This window comes from Rosa chinensis, chromosome 5 (genome assembly GCF_002994745.2).
Source record: "Rosa chinensis cultivar Old Blush chromosome 5, RchiOBHm-V2, whole genome shotgun sequence".
Lineage (NCBI taxonomy): Eukaryota > Viridiplantae > Streptophyta > Magnoliopsida > Rosales > Rosaceae > Rosa > Rosa chinensis.
The window spans coordinates 85,257,685-85,281,068 of record NC_037092.1 but is presented as its reverse complement, the minus strand read 5'-3'; the positions used below and the strand labels follow the sequence as shown (position 1 = coordinate 85,281,068).

The window sequence follows — 23,384 nt, the reverse complement described above, 5'->3', positions numbered from 1 at the left end:
CCAATAAACCTTTCATTGTACGTGGATAATCTGAATCAAGAGAAAACAATAAAAATTAATCCAAAGTGAATGAACATATACACATACTTCCACAAACACATCATTACAAAACACTATGAAATCCATGTTTCGTTAGTAGCAACTATTGAGTTTCACTGATCACCCACATAAAGAAACCAAGACACAATAGCTAATACATAAGGAAGCAGATATACAGATTCAAAAAAGTTAATAGGTTTAGACAGTTACCATTGTTAACTATTCAAGAATATACACATGACTTTACCATTGAATGTAAAATCAAATGAGTGGAAAGAAACAGCAGTAGGTGAAGAGGTACAAAGGCATGGCTTCACATGGCAAGGACTATACACATACTGATGTTGGAGAAGTGTTGGCAAAGGAAAGGAAGCTAGAATGCAATGGAAGTCACTGAGTCAACCGACAAAAGTAGGAACAGGACCATTAGTAAATGAGCGCAACAATGTGGCTTCTAGAGTTTTATTGTAACGTCCCGTATCTCAATTACCCGTTTACTAGTCATTTGGACGGTAAACGACTTTTATTTTCACTTTTACTATCGTTCCAGTACGTTTAGTGGCCCTAAAAGTCGACTTTTTGTTCGGGTCAAAATTTGAGAAAATGTTCTTCATGAAAGTTGTAGGGGACGTTAAACCGAGCGCGTGCATATGTAGTACGTAAAAATTGGACTTAGTATGTGAGAGTTATGGCTAAAAATGTAGAATTTACTGTTCATGGTAAGTTATATATATATGGAAATTACTGTTGGTAGATTTCTATTTTTGGAAACCTACCCAACCGGGTAACTCTCCTTTCTCTCTCTCCCCGACTCTTCCTCCCCTCTCGGCCGAATTCCTTCCCCTTCGATTTCTTCCTCTTCCGGCCGACTCCGGACGTAATCCGGCCACCCCCAAGCTCGGTTTCTTCCCCCGGTCACGTCTGTGGAGGTATCTTTGGACGATTTGGCCGGAAAAGCTCGGATCGAAGGAAATTCCTACCCGGTTGCAGTTTTGGGATTTTGCCGATTTCCGGCCATTCCGGCCGCCATATTCCCATCGAAGGTACGGTTTTTGATGGTGATTATTTTCCCTAAGGTGGTTCGTTCCAATTTGCATTGTAGAAGCCGAATTGACAATTTTCCATTCTAGGGTTCTTGGAGCTTCGGGGCTTTCCTTCACCGGCTCGATTCGGCCACTTAGAGGTAAAATTGATCAATGTTGTAGTTGAGAAGTTGATTGGGTCTGTTGAGATGATGTTGTTGCCGGAATTTGGTGGTCATCGGAGAAGGTCACCGCCGGCGCGTGGTCCCCACGCGCCGCCACTGTAGGTAGCGTGTGGTGGCGCGTAGACTTGTGTTTTAATTGTCGTTTTAATCCTATATACCCTATAATGATTGTAGAATGTAATGCTTGAAGTTTGGTGGAAATTGGAGGATTTACAAATTGAGTTTAAATGATTAATTATTGATTATCGTGAATTCGATCGCCGGATTCCTTTCGAATTCACTCTAGGTATTGCATCAATGACAGATTAATGTTGGAGCATTAAGGATGGATATTGTAGAGGGTTGAGGAGTCGGATGTTAGGAAGGGGGATGTTTTGAATTTCCAATTAAGTATCATGAAATTAAAATTCCGTCCTGTGGACTATATATATATTTATGATTGTTATCGTACAGGACGTGAGGAGGATTCCCTCGAGGAGGGTTCGGATCGACGGCAGGATTAGCCGTACACTGTGAGTGGACTTTTGTTTTTAAGTAATTGATGCATGCATTATTTTAAAAAAAATATGCTCTATTTATTCATCAATTTACATTTCGAGTATGAGATTATAAATTGATTTCGTATTATCTCATATTAATACTTTGATTATTGATTCGTTTCCGAAATTGCTTTTGAGTTATAATCTTAATGGTGAAATTATCATATTTCCGAGGTGATTTCCGGAATTATTCTCTAATTATATTTTATTTCGATTTGAGACTTTTAAAGGAGTTTCAAAATGGGATTTCGATGGAGTTGTATTTCCTCTTTTTTTATCGACTTCGGTTTTGGCATTGAGAATGCCTTGTTGTTGATTTTGGAAATGGATTTTGTTCCGGTTTACGAATAATATTATTTCCGCCTATTTACTTTGAATTTGAGATGATCTTGGCGTGCGGGGTCACGTCTTTATACACTTGGATTCTTATTTCGTGAGATATGTGGGGAAACTATACAGATTTATTGGCTTTCTACGATCTTCTTCCTCACCATACGCGGGTCATGTGAATAGGTCTCCTCCTCACTTACTTTGTGTTTGTGAGTGGCAGTGAGGTAGCTTTCTCCTCCTCACGTGGGTGGTAGTAGAGGTGATATTCTCCTCCTCACACAATCTATGTGTGAATGGAAGTTGAGGTTATTAGTTCTCCTCCTCGCACAATCTATGTGTGAGTGGCAGTCGAGGGTAGGTTGAGCCTGAGGGGCTCCATTCCCGTATGGTGAACCCATTTTCCCCATGTTCTTTTGTTGTTGTTCTTGACTAGCGGGGCTAGTCGGTCTTTTCTTAATTATTGCATGCATCGGGAGTTTTATTGAGATAAATGTGGAAAAGTATAAAACCCTTTTTCTTTCAATTATTTATTTTTGTCCACTCACGCTAACGTTTTTATATACTTTTCCCTGGGCCCTTCGGTTTCAAATGCCCAGTTCGCAGTGTAGCTGTTCGGCTTTAGGAGTTGAGGCTTAGCACCACCGCTGTCACCTATCCCTCGTAGGTTACTTGCTAACCTACTATGTGTATCGTTATTCTTTTGGTTCTAGACTGCTCTGATAACCTTGAGATTCTGTGTATTATTATTGTAACCTTTGACTTGGTTGAAATTTTGAGTTAATTGGATAATTTGGTACTCTAAATTGTGAAGTTGTGCGGTTTTGGGAGCAGGGTGGCTCCAGGAGTTTTGGGAGGGTTGTTTAGAAGTGAAATTGAAATTCTACAGGTTTTGGGTTACCCATTTTTAAGGAAGGTTATGCCGAAATCTTTGGTAAACCTTCTTTAAAGGTGGGTCCCGCAGGGCCACTTCGGATTCCAGGGTGGAATCCGGGGCGGACCCTGTCATTTATCATAAATGACTAATGCTCCAAAGGTTGGCTTAGCAATGTCCAACTACAAATGGCTTTTTTGGATTTCTAGATTCACTAATTTGATATATATATATATATATATATATATGTATGTATCTATATACATATATATATATATATATATGTATGTATCTATATAGAAGAACACATAGTTGCACACGGTCTCCTAAATATAGAAGAACACATAGAGCTAACATGACATCATGGGAATAGAAGAAAGTGTCTTACTCCAGGATAATGCTGCAATATTGGTGAATAATGATCAAGGGCAATGTATAATTTTTCAACAAGATTCAGTTGAGTGTCCACCTTATCCGCCAAAAGATTGACCTGAAATCCGATCATAAGCACTCCATCATATATGCAATTCAAAAATAAATAACAAACTTATTCAGTTATTCGTATTTTATAGCATAGCTAATAAGTGTTTTGAAGGATATACAGGACTTGTCACATATGAGAGGCAAGCATGCATGTAATAGGTGATTAGGTATACAAATTCAGTCTTTTTTATCTACTTTGATCCTTTAGACAGAAAAGTATTTAAAAAATAGCCAAGTGATAGTACATTTTCAAAGACGACACGATACAATACAAAATTAGGGCTTTACACTGAAATGGAAGGCATATCGTGGCAAACAAGGAAATATAATGTGCAATCGTATATCCCACAATGCATCTCAATTATATGCAGTCAATTTAGACTATTTAGTTCCATGAGTTCCATAGCATGGAATAGAAATACAAGGCTATGGAATAGAAATACAAGGCTAAGAGATCAACGTGGAAATACAAACTGTGCATTTTACAACTTGATTAAAAAGTGAATTCAAAGCAAACCAAGGCAAAGGATAATCACTCTGCAAGCTTTCTCTCCCACAGTTCCAAAAGTACATGTAATCATTTGCCATGTCATTTGACATCAATCCAGAAGAAAGATTATTTGACAGCCCTTTCCCTTCCTATACTTAATCTTTCTACTCATCTAACACTAGCAAACACAATAGCATGACACATAGAACTACCCAAACAGCTTAAGCCACTACTTTGAAGAATCTACTGAATATCAAAGATACAATGCATATAAACGTAAATACGACCTCCACAAATCAATGTTAACTAACTTCATCACTAAAGAAGTCATTTGTATTTCAATTTTTTATCTTAGACTACTGTTCTATAACTACAAGTAGCAATGCCCTCAAACTGCAGTTGGTGCATGAAACATTTGCAAACTATCCCAGTTATTGAGCAAACACATGACCTAGTGATTAAAGAAATTGTCAAAACAAGTAATCAAAATCTCTTTCTCTCAATTCTCTAAGAGACATCTACTCGAAAAGACCGAAAATTAATCAAACTCTGAAGCAATTTTTTAAAAGGATCTCAAATCAAGAGCGAGGAGGAGGATATCAGATACCTTGACTCTTTTTGTGGCCGCCACTTGTTCCACTTCATGCACAAATTGATCGAATGAGTAATAGGGCAGCAAATGAGAATGCCACTCTCTGTACAACCCAATTAGGTTCCCCAAATCCCTAACCTGCAAAAAAAATTGATATAAAAACAAAACAAATAAATTAAAAAACAGAGCAAAGACATGGATAAAATTATATCACTGATAATTTAAGTTAACAATTTCATTACATAGATGAGGAAATAGTGAGGACCGGAAGGCCATACTACAACTACCAGTAAAGCAAGAGAAAAAAAAGTAGGAGTAAAATTACCTCTTTTGAACCAACTAGCTTTGAATCTTCAACTAAACCCCAAATTCAAAATCGGAATGTGCAAAACATGTACAAATTCATCTACATCTGGAAAACACCAAGAAGCTGAGACCTTGCAAAAATATAGAAATAGAGGAAAAAGTGAAAGAATGAGAGAGAGATTGAATACCCATCTCTTCATGAGTGGAGAAGTGGTAGTAATCACTGGGCTTGCCCTTGAACTTTTCTCCTCAGCTTTAGGATTCAAGAAATAACAGGCTCCGCCTAAACCGCCGGTGTTGCCGCCTAGGCAAAGTGAGATGAATAATTAGGTTTGATTCATTGAACAAAACAGTTGGAAGCTCGTTGAGCTTATCGAAGAGGAGTCTGCAAATAAGGGAAAGAAGAAGATGGCTAAGATTCAAGCTACCATGAATCGATCGATATTGATGTTGGATTGGGTTTTTAGTTCAAAGATTTCTGTTGTGTACCAGAGTGAGGGAGAAGATTGGTTTGAAAGCGAAAACGAGCTGAGAGACTGTTTCTAGGTTTCTATCAATTTGACAAATTTGTCAAGCCAAAATATCATTAAGTGTTGGACGAATATGTCTTCACGTTGTGCCAAAAATACCAAACTGAAAGGAAGGGAGAAAAAAAAAACCAAACGAGTGAAAATCAATCTCAGTTTCTTGCACAACAGAAATCTGTTGTCTGAAACACAACCTTTATAAACAGTTCCTTTCAGAAAAAAAAAATCTCAAACAACCAAAACTAAATCAATCTTAGTTTAATGCACAACAGAAATCTGTTGTCTGAAACAAAACCTTTTTCAGAAACCTAATTTACCATGATATACACTACATTCAGACAACAGAATTTTTTCATTCTGTCGTTAAAATTATTCAGACAACAGAAAACAATCATTCTGTCGTCTGAGCTCTGTCGTCTGATGAGTTTATTGGCATAGTGGGTTGACCGCTTTGTTCGATAAATAACGGCAAATCAAGTTAATTTTTTTACATAGTACTAATAATACGCTATAAGTACATGGAAAGTCTCAAATTTATCGATTTCTAAGTTCAACCATCCACTAGCCCTCATCATGCTCCAGCATTCTACGTGAGAAATCATGCAGAAATCTTAGAGAAGCTAGAATGGTAATTGACTATAGAGATGTCAATAAAAAGACCTTTAAAGAAGGTTATCAAACTGCTCAAGTAAGAGTACTGATCAACCAGCTCAGAGGAGTTAAAGTCTTTTCAAAATTTGATGCAAAGTCGGGTTTTTGGCAAGTCAAGATGCATCCAGATAGTGTTCCCTTCACTGCATTCGGAACACCACAAGGTCATTATGAATGGTTAGTAATGACCTTTGGCTTAAAACAAGCCCCTTCGATTTTCCAGAGAAAGGTGGACTACATCTTCAAACATGTTGCTGAGTTCTGTGTTGTTACATTGACGACATCTTGGACTTCTCTAAAAATAGAGAAGAACACATGAAACACCTTCATGAGGTTGTAAAGCTGATAGTTCAGCATGGAATCATCTTAGGAGAAAAGAAAATCTCCTTTATCCTGGACGAAGTTGATTTCCTTGGAATAAACATCAAGAATGGAGTGATAAAACTCCAACCACACATCCTTGAGAAAATCTGGAAATTCCCAGACAGAATTCATGATGCTAAGAGTCTAGAAATATTCTTAGGAGTCATCAACTATGGGAGAGATTTCATTCCCAAAATCTCAGGATTAATAGCAATATTATCTCCTAAGACAAGTTCCAAAAGAAAATGGAACTTCACATAAATGAAGAAAAAATTGTGAAGCAGATAAAAGCTCTCTGCAAAAATCTCCCTCCTTTCCAACAATCAGAGGAAAATGATGAAATCATTCTCCAGACAGATGCTAGTGATAATTACTAGTCCGGTGTTATTCTGGCAAAAGCGCTTGGAACTAACATTGAAAAGATCTGTAAATTTTGTAGTGGCAAATTCAGCCCTGCAGAATTAATTTTCCTACAGGAGAAAAAGAAAATTTGGCTGTCAAGAAAACAATTTTAAATTCTCCAGCTTTTCTTGGAAAACCCTTCACCCACCGATTGTGTTAGAGTAAAGAATTTCAAAAATTTTAAACTTGATAAAGCTGCTGATAGAGGAAGATTAGCAAACTGGCAATTATTCCTTAACCAACATGATTATAATATTGAATTAATTACAGGAAATAAGAATTATCGTTTAGACGCCTTAACCAGAGAAATGGCAATGTTTAGCCGAAGAGATGATGACGAAGGTCGCAATCCCAGAAATAGAAGAACTGGGAAAGAACCTGAAAAGGTTGAGGATTCTAAAGAAAAAATCCTCAAAAGGTTTCTGCTAAGTCCAAAAGGACTAGCCACAACTGATCAATCCCAGGGTAAAGGATTGGCTAGCCCATCTCAAACGGAAGACGGTAAAGGCTCATCAAGACCGTTGACAGCTGTTGCTTTGCCAAAAAGCAAATCAACTCTAACTGGAGTACTAAATGTTTTTAATTATGAACTAAAAACTTTTGCAGATCTTGTGTTCATAACTGGCAGGAGACTTGCATATCACCAGAAGGAATCTCTTATATGCCTTTCAAGAAACAAACAGTGGTCTCATGTTCCCAACCTTATTCGCCCTTGTTGAAGAACTCCATGAAAATGCCAGAACACAGTTTGAAGAAATCATTACACAGCAGAGTGCTGTCCAGAAAGAGAAAATCCAGTATCTTGAAGATCTTAAGAGTGCTAGAGTTCATGTGTTAGCACTAAAAGAATCAGAATGGTTCGACTTTCATAATCTTATTGGAAGTCAGAATTCTGCCTCATTTCCTCCAACTCTCTTCGTCATCCCTGGGCCATATGTTGGAAGATATGTAGTAAATGTTCAGAGTGAACATCCTCAAGAACACAAGCTATGGCTTGTTGAAAATGATTTTGTCCACAATCTTTGGACTAAGACCAATGATGATCTCAAGGGCTTACCACCCATCATAGTCAATACAGTCAAAAATGTCAGAAAAAACGACTGTATCCTCAGGCTAAAATTTAGATCAACTCCTCCAGAATGGATTCAGAATAGCAATGGTGAAGTTGAATATATTTCTCCATATCATTATGTGAGAATTATACAAGGAAGATATCTTAAGCTTGCCTGCGTGAGGTATAACGGCCAGCCAAATTCTAGCATCCCCTGGATGAAGGCCATGTCCTTAGACTATATGCAGAAGATCATCGAAGAAGATAAAGAAAATACATTCTTGGCAGCAGGAGAAAAAATCTTAATCGCTGCCTATGATCACCCTGATATGATAAGCAGTGACCTTTTTCAGTCACTCAAGAGAAAGGAAATTGATTCTACGTTGGCATGCTTGCAGTGGATCCAGAAGCTTGAAAATGACAACCACTATAAGATGTATGCAGATACTGATGTAGAAGACAATGAAGTAAAAGCTAGGATGGATGACAACTCTCTTGTCCTAGGCCACAATTCTAAAACAGATGAAAACATGTGAAGCAGCAGGTGTAAAAAGTACCGAAAGCAACTTTGGCTTTTCCTAAAGATGCTTTTGCTTTTCAAAAAAGAACAAGGTGAAAAACATTTCACCTAAAAGAATCTGCTTTTCGCCATCTGACCTCCATCATCAGGAGCACTCACGAAGGCAGAAAATAATTGAGTTGTGCGGTACATTTTGCTGTTTTAAATTCTAGTTTGAGTTCCGCTCCCTATATAAGGAGCCTTAGGTTCAGTTTGTAAGGCATCAAAAAATAGAGCAGAAAACATATTCTCTCGGGAAGTAAGAAAGCCATAGTAGCAGTGTGCTCTTTCCTTCTTGTCTAGTGTGGAAGTACTTTCTTTCCAAGTAAGTATCTGCAAATCAGTCTCCTGGATAGCTAAACAGCTTTTTAACTGTTTACCTGAGAATGAGGATATGAATTTTTAGTCTGTAATTATGTTTGAATAAATAATTTCAGATTGCTCATCCACCTTGTCAATATTTTTAAAAAATTTAAATGTTTGTTTATATCTGTTGTTAGCCTTGGGTAAAGCTATGGTATGTCAACATTTCTCATACATCAACTATTTTTACCACTTTAAGGACTCATGTTACCACTTTGAGGACTAATATTATTATTTTGAGGACTCATATGGTAAATTAAGAAAATTTTCCAGTTTAAGGACTCATGTTACCACTTTGAGGACTAATATTACTATTTTGAGGACTCATGTGGTAACTAAAAAAATTTACCACTTTAAGGACTAATGCTACTACTTTGAGGACTAATATTACTATTCTGAGGACTCATTTTACTACTTTTAAGGCAATTGTATGCATGTCATACGTTAACACATTGTAGAATTTTCCGTTAGCCTTATTTCTGTACTAGTTTTAGGTTTAGACTTTCTGTTTTTTTTTGGAAGATTTGCCTCAGCTTCAGATAAGAGATAAGCAGCAGTGATTCTACCTGTCACAGTAACCGCTAGACAGGGAGCCTGTTAGGTGAAAAACTTGGGCATGTTGAAAGCTAGTTTTATTTCTTTCAAAAGTTTGAACAGGTTTTCTTAAAAAGCAAAGGTTAAACCCAAAAGTCAGCATAGGATATCTTAGGCACTATAGGCCTTTTCTTTTAAGATTTGTGTAAATGAGCACAATACAAACTTATTAGTGCAAGTGAACACAATACATGTGATTTCTGAGTAAAAGGGAATTGACCCTATTTATATTTTATAATACAAGTATACAACCAGACATTCACAATTTCTCATAGGCAATGGTATTAATCATTGGACGCCGAAAGAAAAATAGACTTTATTTTGTTCGGTCATAAAAAGAGTAGAAAGTAGAGACTGGTCCCAACTCCAGCAAAGTAAGCACTCTTAGTGCCTCTCTTCTCCGTTCAAACTTCAAACTATCTCTGTCTTCCATTTTATCGATTTTTTGTGTTATAAGGCTCTCTTGTTTGATCACAAGGCTGACAGAAATTTGTTCACTACTTGTCACCTTTCCAAGCCTAGCTCTCTTGTGGATTTGTAGTAGCTGAAGCTAATGGAGTTCTTCGAGGTTAGAAAGACAGATATTTCACAAGTTGTATCAAACAAATATCTTTTTCGTTCGTTGGTTTTTACTCCTTTCTGTTCTCCTTCTCTGGTTTTGCATATTACAAAAAGATGTCGTTGGCGATTATTGTGGTAATTGTGACATGGATCGGTGCCATAGCTACTATTAAGTGGATATGGACTCTACTGAAGCATTTGTTCAGTTACATGGTTGAAAGGCGTGAGCCAATATCGCAGGATAATCAAGAATTGATCGACATGGCTACTGAGCAAGTAAGGCCCGAGAGAGAAGAAGAAGAAAGGATGTGGGATCTCAATGACTCTCCTGATCAGGGAAACGATGGCACCACCTCGGCCGCTGCGCCGGTTGCTTCTTCTTCTTCTCTATCATCAGCTGTTGAGTGGAAGTATGATGTGTTTTTGAGTTTCAGGGGTCATGACACTCTCAAGGGTATCACATTTGAACTATATGATCGACTGCAGAGAAGGGGAATTAAAGCATTCATGGATGATCGAGATCTTGAATTAGGGGATGTTATTTCTCCAACTCTCTTAAGAGCAATTAGACAATCAAGGTTTGCAATCGCTGTTCTCTCGCAAAATTATGCTTCTTCTACTTGGTGTTTGGAGGAACTTAGAGAGATTTGTCTATCCATGGAAGACAATAGAATTTTGCCACTTTTTTATCATGTTGATCCTACTGACGTTCGGTACCAGAAGAACAGTTTCGAACTACAAGAGAAAATGTCATCGGCGACAACCCAAAGTTATCGTAAAAAGTCTAAATTTCTCGTTGAATTGAAAATGCGACGACTTTGGGTTGTCGCAATCAGTTGTCACCTTATGTGTTTTACTGATTGTCAAAAGCGACGAAATTACATGGTTATCGCTTTTTCAATATGCGACGTATTTGATTCCTCGCATATCACAAATTGTGAGACACACATGTGTGTTACTAAAAATTATATGCAAGACTTTATATTTGTTGCTATTTTTAATATACGAGGCTTCGTTTACGTGGCATATTCCATATGCTGGGCTTAGATGCTTGTCGCATTTTCAATAAGCAACGCAATTTGTTCCTCGCATATGACATCTTGTGAGACACATAAGTGTGTTACAAAATGCTATATATGAGACTTTATGTTTGTTACAATTTGTAATATGCGAGACTTCATTTACGTTGCATATTCCGCCTGCGAGGCTTATATGTTTGATCAAAAATTTATATGCGAGACTTTTTTTTGTTGCAACAAATAACTGCGAGGTTTCATTTTTGTTGCATATATTAATATGTGACATATATTTATTTGTTGTAGAAAATTATATGCGAGACTTCTTATTTATTTCATATAATTTCGTCGAGGAGCTAATTGCGTCGCATGTTAAAAAAGCAACAACTGTTTAATTTCGTCACTTTTGACAATCGGTAAAACACATTAGGCGACAACTGGTCGCGACAACCCAAGGTCGTCACATTTTCAATTAAACGAGAAATCATTGTTTGTTGCAAACGATTATAGACGAGGTTAGGTTGTTTGTCTCATTTAATAATAAGCAAAATGCAACAAATGGCTACATATTTCTTGCTCAAATTAATTTAGTTATTTATTTAAAATTTTAAATTAATTTCTATATTAAAAAAAACATTAATAATATTTATCTACAAATAATAATATTAGAAGACTTATTATCAATCATAAACCAAATAAAGTCTACAAATATTGTACCCGAAAATAATAATAGCTAATCTAAAAGGAAAAAAATAGATTACCAAGACTAGCTAAAACCTAAACTAATTATTACTCAAAACTTCTCCAAGTATCAAAATTCATCATCTTCATCAAATTCCTCATGTTCCAAATTGTCTGCATTGTTTGACACTATCTTCATCTCTTGGCTCTCCTTAAGGCATGTTAAATGAAAGGCACAGCTCTCCCACGATTCATACTCTTTTGTTTCTTCGGCTAACTGAATTCTTGTTGTATTTTTCCTTCATAAATAATGTGAAGTCAAATATATATACTCTAAGATTTTTAATCCAAGCATAAAATTGAAAAAACATAACAAAAACATTTTGGAGAAAAAAAAATATGTAGATGTAGAGAATACATACAATATACTCTGGATTGGTGTAGAGTTGATCACATAGCCATTGTCAATCCTCTCTCGGTCTCATACCTAGACATTTAGACAAAGGTACAGACAAAAAAAAAAAAAAGACAATCAAAGTTCCATTCATAAGTTAATTAGGCATCCATACATGAACTGATATAGAAGATAAGCTCCATTCATCTCTCACCCCTCGATCAATCAAAGTTCTGAACGCTAAATCTACCATAATCACAATTTCAAATAGATAAACAAAGGAGAAGTATTTTGTCATGATATTAAAGATAATTCCATGTGTCTCATCAAATTTTTAAACGCTAAATCGGAATGATACATAGAAGCGTCATATCAAGCACATAAAGATCCAAATCGGATAATTAGAAAAAAAAACGTACCATTTTGACTGTTGGGTTTGGTTCTTAACACCTTGAATTGTAATTCGACAGAATAGAGAACGTTCCCTTTATATCGTCTTCCATCTTTTTGGGTTAAGAAGAGTCATAATTAGGACTCCTCTCTTTCCTCTCAAGATCCCACCTACTTTTCCCGCTTGTGTGAGAGAATAATGAGAATGATAACTCGAAGATTTCTGCTCCTTTTTGAGATAAGAACGAGAAGAAGTTGTTCCGTTTTGAGTTCTTTTGTTTTTGAATGAATTTACAGATAATGGAAGAAGAAAAAATAACAGATTTATCAAAGGAAACAATAGTGATATATGATCGATATATCAAAGGAAACATTAATATTCATAATTATAGAATTACAACTATAATTTATTTCCATATATGGAGAAAAAAAATAATAATCATAATTAATTTCAGAATTATAATTACTTTCATATATGATCGATATTCAAAGGAAATAATAATCATAATTATAGACATACAACCGTAACTTATTTCCATATATATAGTAAAAGAAAGTACGTTCTAAAAAAGAGAGAGAGATTCTCTCAAAAAAAAAAAAAAGGAAAAAAAAGAAAGAGAGACAATAATCATAACTATGGAATTACAACCATAATTAGTTTCCATATGTAGACAAAAAAAAAAAGCAAAGAAGAAAGCACATTTTCACAAAAAAAAAAAAAGTGAGAAAAAGAAAAACAAGCATATCGAACACATGACCACAACCATATATTGAAAGAAAGACAAAATTAATTGCACTAGTGAAAGTATCATATTTTCCATTACACTTATCTAATTTTGAAAAAAAAAATATATGGAACACAAAGTAAAAGTTGGAAAACAATATATAAACTCAGTTCGTGAATTTTGTTCATTGAATCTAAGCATCAAAAATACCAAACAACATAGATTATCTTATAATTCAATTAACTTGGCTCATAATTATGGCCACTATTTATGTCACTATTGAGCAATAATTCTTCTTCACTAGGAGCTCTGTCATGCTCCAGCATAAGATCATCATGAACAGAATCATCATTATTATATTCACCATCGATTATTTGCCGCACTTTTTTCCTTCAGGAAAAATCTCTTCAGAGATCAATCCCTGATCATATAATGTCTTAGCATGACTTAGAAACAATTTCTAAAGCTCTTCGATATGTCTTTGATCTATGCTTTCAGTACTCTCTTCTTTCATGATTTCTACATGCTCACTACAAAACAAAATTTATTGTTAATATTTTCCACAACTCAACCATTACATTTTTTCCAGTTAGACGTACTCTTTGAGCAAATACAGAAACCCTTGCGTTGGGTTCACTTCCCAATTGATTTCGTTCTGGTAGATTAAAGGTTGTCTCGACAGCTCGAAGATATATTAAACAAAATACTAATGATTCGTACGAGATATGAGCCTCAGCAATAGAACCTTCAGAGAGTGCTTTGTTGTTCACATAATTTTTATATGTTCTCAATAACCTACGAATTAAAACTAGTTAGTTAGTTTGGAATACACAGTAGAAAATATAAATACGTCCAAACAAATAATATGCATTACCTCTCAATTGGACATATCCAACGGTATCCTATTGGCCCAGCAAGTTTAATCTTGCGTGGCAAGTGCATGGCTAAATGAACCGTGATGTCAAAGAAAGCTGGGAGGCAAAATTTATCAATAAGCTTCGATGGATTGGATCATATTGTATCAAACAGAGAAGTAAATAACAAATAAAAGTTGACTAGGATTAGAATCATAATCCAATAAGGAATAGATTAACTAATGAAAGCTGTCTAAGTAATATAATTCAACTAGGAAAGATAAATTTCACCTCGACAAGAAAGTACAAACAATATATGATGAAGTTCTAATATATATTTTCACAAACAATAAAAGAAATTCCTACAAGTCGTCGCCTAATTGGTTTTCAGCGAGGAAGTTCAAGTTGTCACAAAATCATTAAGGACACCCAATAGAAATTGTTGCCTAATTGGTTTTTTGCGAGAAAAGTAAAGTTGTCACATAAACATTAATCGACAACTCATAGAAATCGTCACGTAATTGGCTTTCAGTGAGGAAGTTCAAGTTGTCGAATAAACATTAAGCGACAACCTGTAGAAGTCGTCACATAATTAGTTTTTTGCAAGAAAATTAAAATTGCCATAGAAACATTAACCGACAACTCACATAAGTCGTTGCCTAATCAGTCTTCACTGAGGAAGTTCCAGTTGTCACATAAACATTAACAGACAAACCATAGAAGTTGTCGCTCAATTGACCTTTTGTGAGAAAATTAAAGTTGTCACGTAAAAATTAACCGACAACTCACAGAAATTGTCGCCTAATTGATCTTAGGTAAGGAAGTTCCAGTTGCCACATAAACATTAAGTGACAACCTATAAAACCTGTCGCCCAATTGGATTTCAGCGAGGAAGTTAAGGTTGTCACATAAACATTAACCGACATCTAGTAGAAGTAGGCGCCTAATTAGTTTTCAGCGAGGAAATTCAAGTTGTCACATAAACATTAAGCGACAACCCGATAAAATTGTTGCCAAAGTGATTTTTAGCAAGGAAGGTAAGGTTGTCACATAATCATTAACCGACAATTCACAGAAATGGTCACTAAATTAGTATTCAGTGACAAAAATGTAATTGTCACATAAACATCAAGTGACAATTCACATAAGTTGTCGCCTAATTAATCTTTTGCGAGGAAGTTAAAGTTGTCACATAAACATTAACCGACAATTAGTAGAAATTGTCGCTTAATTGATATTTTGTGAGGAATTGAGTGTCGCATAATATTATATGGGTGACAGCTGTCGATTTCTTGCAAATTCCTACTTTATGCGACAAATTGGTTGTCACCAATGGGATTATGTGCGACAACTGAAATTTCCTCGTATTTGCCAAGGTTTTGCGACGAATTTTAGGTTGTCACAATGAAATTCCTCGCTTTTGCTATTTTCTCTTGTAGTGGATCGAAGATACTTTCTCTAAGCATGAAACCTCTAAGCGACATAAGTTAGAGAAGGTGAAGCAATGGAGAGCTGCTTTATACAAAGTGGCCAACATCTCTGGGTGGAATACAGATGATAAAAAGTAAGCATCGTGCCTTTAATTTCGGTTCTGTTGAAGGATATCGACATAATGTGTGCCTCTACAAACTAGGGTTTAGAGTTGTAATAGGAAAGTACCCTAGGTATACTAATTGTATTCCGATTCGATTATCTTTTGTGTACTCTGTAAACTCCCTATATAAAGGGCTCCTATTATCAATAATAAACACAATTCTATTCTCCTACAACACGTTATCAGCACGAGTTCTAACCCTAGCTTAAAAAAAAAAACCCTAGAAGAAAAATCTTTTTTCTTCTCTGCCGCCAACCCAAAACAGAAAAAAAAAAAAAAAAAAAACAAAAACAAAACTCCATACCGGCCGTCCACCACCAGCCCAGCCTCAGCCTCCAGCAGCCAAGCCCGTCCGGCCTCTCCTCCAGCGCCCCCGCGCCCAGCAGACTGCCGCACGTCTCCTGCCGACCTGCTGCCTCAGCCTCTAGCCCACCTCGCCGAAGCCTCCAGCCGCACAGCCTCCGTAAGCAGTAGCAGCCCAGCCTCCGCGCAGCAGCAGCCCAGTCCGCGCGCAGCCACCGCTGCCCAGCAGCACCACTCCAGCCACGGCACCTCTTCTCCACCGCACCAGCACCTCTGCTGCAGATCGGAGACCAGAAGAAGAAGAACAGAGGAAAGATCGAAGAAGAAGACCAAAAAAAAAGGAAGAAAAAAAAAGAGAGGGACCCGGCCCAAAAAAAAAAGAAGAAGAAAAAAAAAAGAGAAGAGAAGACTGGGCCCGGAAAGAAAAAAAAAGAAAAAAAAGAGAAGAGAAGGGCTGGGCCCGGAAAGAAAAAAAAAAGGGAAGAAGAAAAGAAATAAAAAAGGGGAAGGGAGAAGGGCTGCCCACTAACTGCCAATTTCCGATCAAATTCCAGCGATCTCAATTTAGCTACACGCCTGCATCAACACGCGCGTGTCTTCAAGCCAAGAACAATCACGTAAGTTTTTATAATTAAGGTTGCTGCTTTCTTGTATTTAAATTCATTTTATTTTCTGCAAATATTGGAATATATGTTGCCAAATGAGTTTGATATTTAACAAAGCGGAATTGTGGGGATTCACGCTTAACGAACTAAGAGTGTTCGTATGAACTAAGAGTGTTCACAATTAAACGAACTAAGAGTGTTCGTGTGAACTAAGAGCGTTCACAATGCTTGGACTAAGAGCGTCCGTAAACATCAAATTGTGACCATATTAAAACATCACTGTTGGTCTAATCCAAAAGAGATTCTTGGAAATTGATTTCTTGGTAGCATAGCTCGGAAATCTTATTGTTTTAGTTTTCGTGGAAGTTTAACTCCGAAACTAATATATCTTCTCTTCTCATTTTCAGGATGTCGAATGAACCTAGACTCGACTTTCCCATGCTTGACTCAACAGGCTCGGATTACCACAGTTGGGTAACCGATGTTGAGAATCATCTCACTTCCAAGGGAATATTACCCATAATCCAGGCACCTAACCCGGATATTGAGTTCAACCGAACATCTACAAAGCATGTTCAAGTAGTTATCTTGATGCGACGCCATATGGACAAGGCACTCAGATTGGAGTATATGTCGATCAAGGATGCAAGAGAGCTATGGGTAGCGCTAGAAGAGCGCTTTGGTAATGTCCAAGATTCCCTCCTCCCTGACTTGAAGGTTCAATGGAATAATCTGCGCTTTGCTGACTTCAAGTCTGTTGCTGAATATAATTCAGAAGCTCTTCGCATACAGTCCATGTTGAGGTTTTGTGGACAACCTGTCACAGAGCAAGAGCTAATTGAGAAAACTCTCTCCACCTTCCCCGTTTCAGCCATTGTGGTCTCGAAGCAATACCGTACTGAAGTCAATGCTGGACGGATCACGAGGTTTCATCAGCTTATCAATGTTATATCTGTAGCTGAGAAACATGATAACATACTCGTGAGGAATTATAATTCAAGGCCCATTGGAACTAAGAGCGTTCATGAGGCGAATTATAATGCACCCAAAGGAGGGTGCAAGGAGCGGTACCGTAAGAATGGGGGACATGAGGGACGTATGGGCCCATATAACCGCCCTAACTAGGAAGGAAACTGCAAGTTTGGTGCGGATACACGTGGTGGTAATGCCACACGTGGGAGAGGGGGTCGTGGTATCCCTAGCCGTAATGGTGACTCAATGGGTCGTGGTGGTGGCACCAACCCTCCTAGGGAACGCCCGCAACGTGCACAATGTGCACCTCAATTAAAGGGAGGCAGCCGCAATGATGAGTGTCATCGATGTGGATCAACTGAGCATTGGTTCAAGCAATGCAAGGCAAGTGAGGAACTGGCTGCAAGCTACAGGGCATATAGAGACATGAGAGAGCAAGAAGTGTACCTTGCAGAAGAAGAAGAAGATGGTGGAGATGTCAATCTCACCATAGAGGACTTCAAAGCTGAAGATGAAGTGCACATGAATGCAACAGACTTTGATTAGATTAGTCCTTTTTATTTTTCCAAGAACTTTTGTAATGGCAATTTGCCTTAGTCAATAAATGACAATTGTATTAACTCTTTCTTATGTGGCAGACCCAATAAAATGTGATGTCTAGGAAAGTCATTGAGATTCTTGGTACTTAAGAGAGCCTCGCTCCACCAACATCTCTCTCTACTTTCCTGGTCATATTTGATTGGAGTTGCCAAACGGATAGAGTGACTACAATGTGTCTTACTTTGATTTTATTTTGGATTAGACTTTGGAAACTTTGATGTAATCATTGGCTATTAATAAAGTGTCAATTCTTTTACTTAATGTCTTGGACATACCTTAATTCGAACTTTATTATAAGAGCCAATGGTTTTCATGTGGAAACACATTATGAGAATGGACAGAGCTCCTTTGCATCACTCTAATGACTACGGACGTGAACGAGTATTAGAGAAACTTATGTGTCACTCTAGTGGGTTGTATGCAACCACTAATTGAGTTATTGAATCCAACTATGTCATGAGAGACGACTTATGGGATTTTGGCACATATAGGCTTTGACATGATGATCCGTGTATTAAAGACTTACGCGGACATCCATTTTCAGAACGAAGAAAAGTAAGAACCAAGAATTGGTTCGAGGAGCTGCACATGCGCCTCATGACGCCATGATTGTGCAAAGACAGGCCATACATGGCCGGTGCCGCCTACCCCCTGCGGCAAATACATGGCATTGACGCCATAAACTCCTCTATCTACTTCTCAAGTCTATTGTGACACTATGGCTTCACCAAAACCTTTATTGGTTGATTATAAAGCCCATGTTTCATTCTGTAAAGCCTGTTATTTAGGATTGAGACCATCCTATGCAAAGGAGATTGAGGAAATAATTCCATTCTCATAAAGAATCTAAGGGAATTCTATGGATTTGATCAACCAACTTGCGGACCATATAAATGTTTTATGGTGTTGGTTGATACGCAAACACGCTGGTCACGTGTTGTGCCATTATCCACTCGTAATGCTGCTTATACTACACTCCTAGCACATAACATATGGCTACGGGCTCACTACCCAGATCATCCCATTCAGTCAATTTGACTTGATAATGCTAGAGAGTTTACATCGACAGTTTTCGATGACTATTGCATATCATTGGATATTGATATCAAGTATCATATTCCCATGTACACACCCAATTGGTCTCGCGAAAAAGCCACCATTAAACGACTATAATGGTAGCCCGGACATTGGTAATGCGCACCAATATTTCCGCTTGGGTTATGCAATAACGCATGCAGCTATGCTAATTCGTCTACGACTCATAGCAACCACTCAACTTTTATTTGCGTTACAGCTAGTGACTGGGTTCGAATTTAATATCTCGTATTTATGCATATTTGAGTGTGTGGTTCATGTGCCAATTGCGCCGCCACAGCGCATCAACATGAGTCATTGCAACGAAAGCATATAAATATTTGTTGGACATGAGTCTCCAACTATAAGTCCGCTATGTAGAACCCTTGACAGGCGATCTCTATTTCACTGGATTTGCGAATTGTCACTTTGATGAGACAGTCTTCCCGTCGTTAGGGGGAGATTAGAACGTCAATGTTCAACAGGAATGACAGGAATTGTCATGGTCTGTCCCCACTATGTCTCATCTTGATCCCCTAAAAGTGACGAGATCACATATACCTGCTGCAAACATGTCTGCAAGGATTGATGTCCCCACAAGAGGACATGGTGCCACCCAGAGAAGATGGGTACTGCACCACTACCATGGATGGTAGTATGGTGACGCCACAAAGGTGGCATAATGGCGTCATAGGCCATGGGTTCCGCTAGAGAGAGTAGGAGACCCATAGGTTCGATGGATTCTCGCCTTAAGAAGAGAGCGAGTTTGGCACAACTTGATCCATTGATCATTGATACTCAAAATCCATCTCATGAGAATATTTTGGATTGTGGTTATGTCCAAGAGACATCGTTGGGGGACGCCTCAATGTTAGAACCAATTCCTAAGAATATAGAGATCTCTACGAACTACACTAGTGTACATGAGGACGTGGAATTATTGAGACCAATGACATCGAACCTTACTCCGTTGAAGAATGCCAACGTAGAGAAAATTGGCCTAAATGGAAAGATGCGATCCAGGTTGAATTGGATTCACTAACGAAGAGGAATGATTTAGGGCCTGAGATGCCAACACCTCCTAACATAAAACCTATTGACATTAATAGGTCTTCGTTAGATAGCGTGATGAGAAAAAGAGATGGTAATCTCGCCTTATGGCGCAAGGTTTCTCACAACGCCCTGGAATCGACTACGAGAAGACATATTATCTCGTAATGGATGTCATTGCACTCCACTACCTTGTCAGTTTGGTAGTTTCTAAATAACTGAACATGCAGCTTACGAATGTGGCCACTACATATCTTTATGGGGATCTAGATACGGAATATAATGAAGGTTCTTGTGGACTTCATTTACCCAAGTCAAGTGGCTCTAGACCACGGAGCGCATTTGCAACGAGGTTGAAATGCTCACTAAAATGACTACTTGATTGGGAAGGGATATGATGAACTATGCCCACGCGTTTCCATGACAAGTTCCGGATTTGCAATTGTCGCGGTTTATGTTGATAAACATAATTGGAACCCTTGAGAGTTAAGGGAAACCGCTGAACACCTGAAATCCGAGTTTGAGAGGAAGGACCTTGGGAGAACACGGTTTTGTCTAAATTCAGAACTTGTATACATTGTCAATAGACATTTTTGATAAAGTCAAAAATGCACTCCCATGGTCGTCCGTAGTCTTAGCCCTAAAAGGGATCCGTTTCGTCCCAGGGATGATGACGAAGACGTGTTAATAGCGAAAGTGCTTACTTATGTACAATTGGCGCATTATTGTACTTAGCACAATACAAGACCGGACACCTCAATTATTATGAACTTGTTGGCTAGATATAGCCCCGCGCCAACGCAACTCCATTAGAATGGTATAAAGACAATCTTTCGATATTTGAGAGGTACGATTGATATGGGCTTGTTCTATCCCTACAGAGAAAAGAGATGACGGAAGTGTGGGATCGGACCCCACAAGGCAAAATGCCACCTTCCGTGCTCCTCCTCCCCTCCATCAAAATGACAACAAGCATTTCTAAATATTGAAATGAACCAAATCCGATCAGAGGATAATGTAGCGGACTTATTTACTAAGTCGTTACCAAAATCCACCTTCGAGAAACATGTGAAGAGCATCGGATTGAGAAAGTTATCCGAACTCCCATGATTGTAGCAATCAGGGGGAGGCATGATGTCTACATGTTCGATCTCGAAGAGTGAAGGACGTGTTGTGCTCTTTTTGTCCTTCGACCAGGGTTATTTTTGTCCCACAGGGTTTTTGTTACCTGGAAAGGTTTTTAACGAGGCAACAATTAAAGCGTCATCACCAAGTTTGAGCGGCACAAGGGGGAGTGTTGAAGGATATCGACATAATGTGTGCCTCTACAAACTAGGGTTTAGAGTTGTAATAGGAAAGTACCCTAGGTATACTAATTGTATTCCGATTCGGTTACCTTTTGTGTACTCTGTAAACTCCCTATATAAAGGGCTCCTATTATCAATAATAAACACAATTCTATTCTCCTACAACAGGTTCTATATATTTTACCCAACACTTATTTTTAATCCTTAATTCTTCCATGTAGGACTCACAAAGAACTTGTTGACCGCATTGTGGAATCTCTCCGCAATAAAGTACCACTTGATGCAATTGAATCCACAGGAGATTTCCAAGAATATGAAGCAACAACACAAGCCATGGATAAGGTTAAGACGGCGCTAACAGATGAAGAGATCACTGCCGTTGTTGTCTACGGCATGGGCGGCGTTGGAAAGACAAGCATGGTGAGACATGTAGCTGCTCAAGCCTGCAAAAATGGCACTTTTAACCATTGGATTATGGCTGCCGTATCCCAAAGCCCCGACTTGAGAAAAATTCAAGGTACATTGGCAGATCTGTTGCACGTTCAATTTGAGGAGGAGACAGAACGTTGGAAGAGCTGATAGGTTGCATAAGGAGCTAATGAGAAGAGAAAAACTCCTGATAATCTTGGACGATGTTTGGGAGAAAACAGATTTGTCAAGCATAGGTATTCCCAGCTACAAGGAGCTTCAAGAGTGCAGTTCCAAAGTGCTACTCACCACAAGGAGATTGCATGTTTGTAATTCCATGGACAGCCAAGCAAGCATTCCTCTCAATATCTTATCAGAAAATTGTTTGTGAGAAATGCAAGAAGGTCTTTTGAATCGACCACTTTTGAGGGTGTAGCGAGGAAGGTAGCTAGAGAATGCAGGGGTCTACCCATTGCATTGATAGCAGTTGCAAGGGCACTCAGAGATAAAGATCAGGCGGAATGGCAAAAAGCAGCTCGAAGACTAGAGAAATCGCAATCTGCAACCGTTGAGGATGAGCAAGATGCCTTCAAATGTATAAAATTTAGCTATGATTACTTGAAAGAGGAGGATTCCAAGTCATGCTTCTTGCTCTGTTGCCTATTCCCAGAAGACCATGACATCCCAATAGAAGACTTGTTCAAGTATGCAATCGGGAAAGGATTGTTTCGAGATGCCGAAACAATGGAAGAAGCCAGAGGAACAGCAGATTCAGTGGTCAAGTACCTGAAAGATTCTAGCTTGCTTTTGGATAGTGAAGAAGATGGATGTGTAAAGTTGCATGATGTCATCCGGGATACAGCCCTGGATATTGCAAAATCTAAAGATGGTTACGGGTTTCTGGTAAAAGCTGGCTGTGGTTTAAAGCATTGGCCATGTGGATCAGATCAAGGCTACACTGCAATCTCACTAATGGGGAACATAATTAGCAAGCTGCCCGAAGAAGAGTTGGTATGTCCAAATCTCCAGATTTTATTACTGAACGGAAACTTTTATTTAACCGAGATCCCAGAAATGTTTATCCAAAGTCTGAATGAATGAAGGGTCTTGGATCTTAGCGGCACTAGTATTTCCATATTGCCCCAATCATTCAGTCTCCTTACTAACCTCCAAGCTTTGTATTTAGATTTTTGCCACGACATGAGAGACATATCCGTAGTGGGAAAACTTAAGAAGCTTGAAATTCTTAGTATGACTGAATGTCCTCTTGAGGAATTGTCGAGAGAAATAGGAAATTTGACCAATCTAAGGATTTTGGATGTCAGTTGCCCTCGTTATCTCACAATTCCATCTAAAGTGATATCAAAGTTGCATAAATTAGAAGAACTGTACATAATAGACTGTGAATTTGAGGATTGGGGGAGTAAAGTCGAGAGAGAAGGAGAAGAAACTGAATTGGCTTTTGCTGGTTTGTCAAATTTGA

General features: G+C 38.1%; 1 long non-coding RNA gene across 1 annotated transcript; it reads right to left on the bottom strand.

The window, feature by feature from the left end:
* Positions 1-311: 311 nt before the first annotated feature.
* On the bottom strand, positions 312-5,411 carry LOC121049637. Its single transcript, XR_005800949.1, has 5 exons — positions 5,046-5,411; positions 4,877-4,963; positions 4,567-4,684; positions 3,375-3,476; positions 312-432 (listed from the first exon to the last, which is right to left on the bottom strand). It is a non-coding gene; the product is annotated as an uncharacterized LOC121049637 (long non-coding RNA).
* Between the last annotated feature and the right edge of the window lie 17,973 nt (positions 5,412-23,384).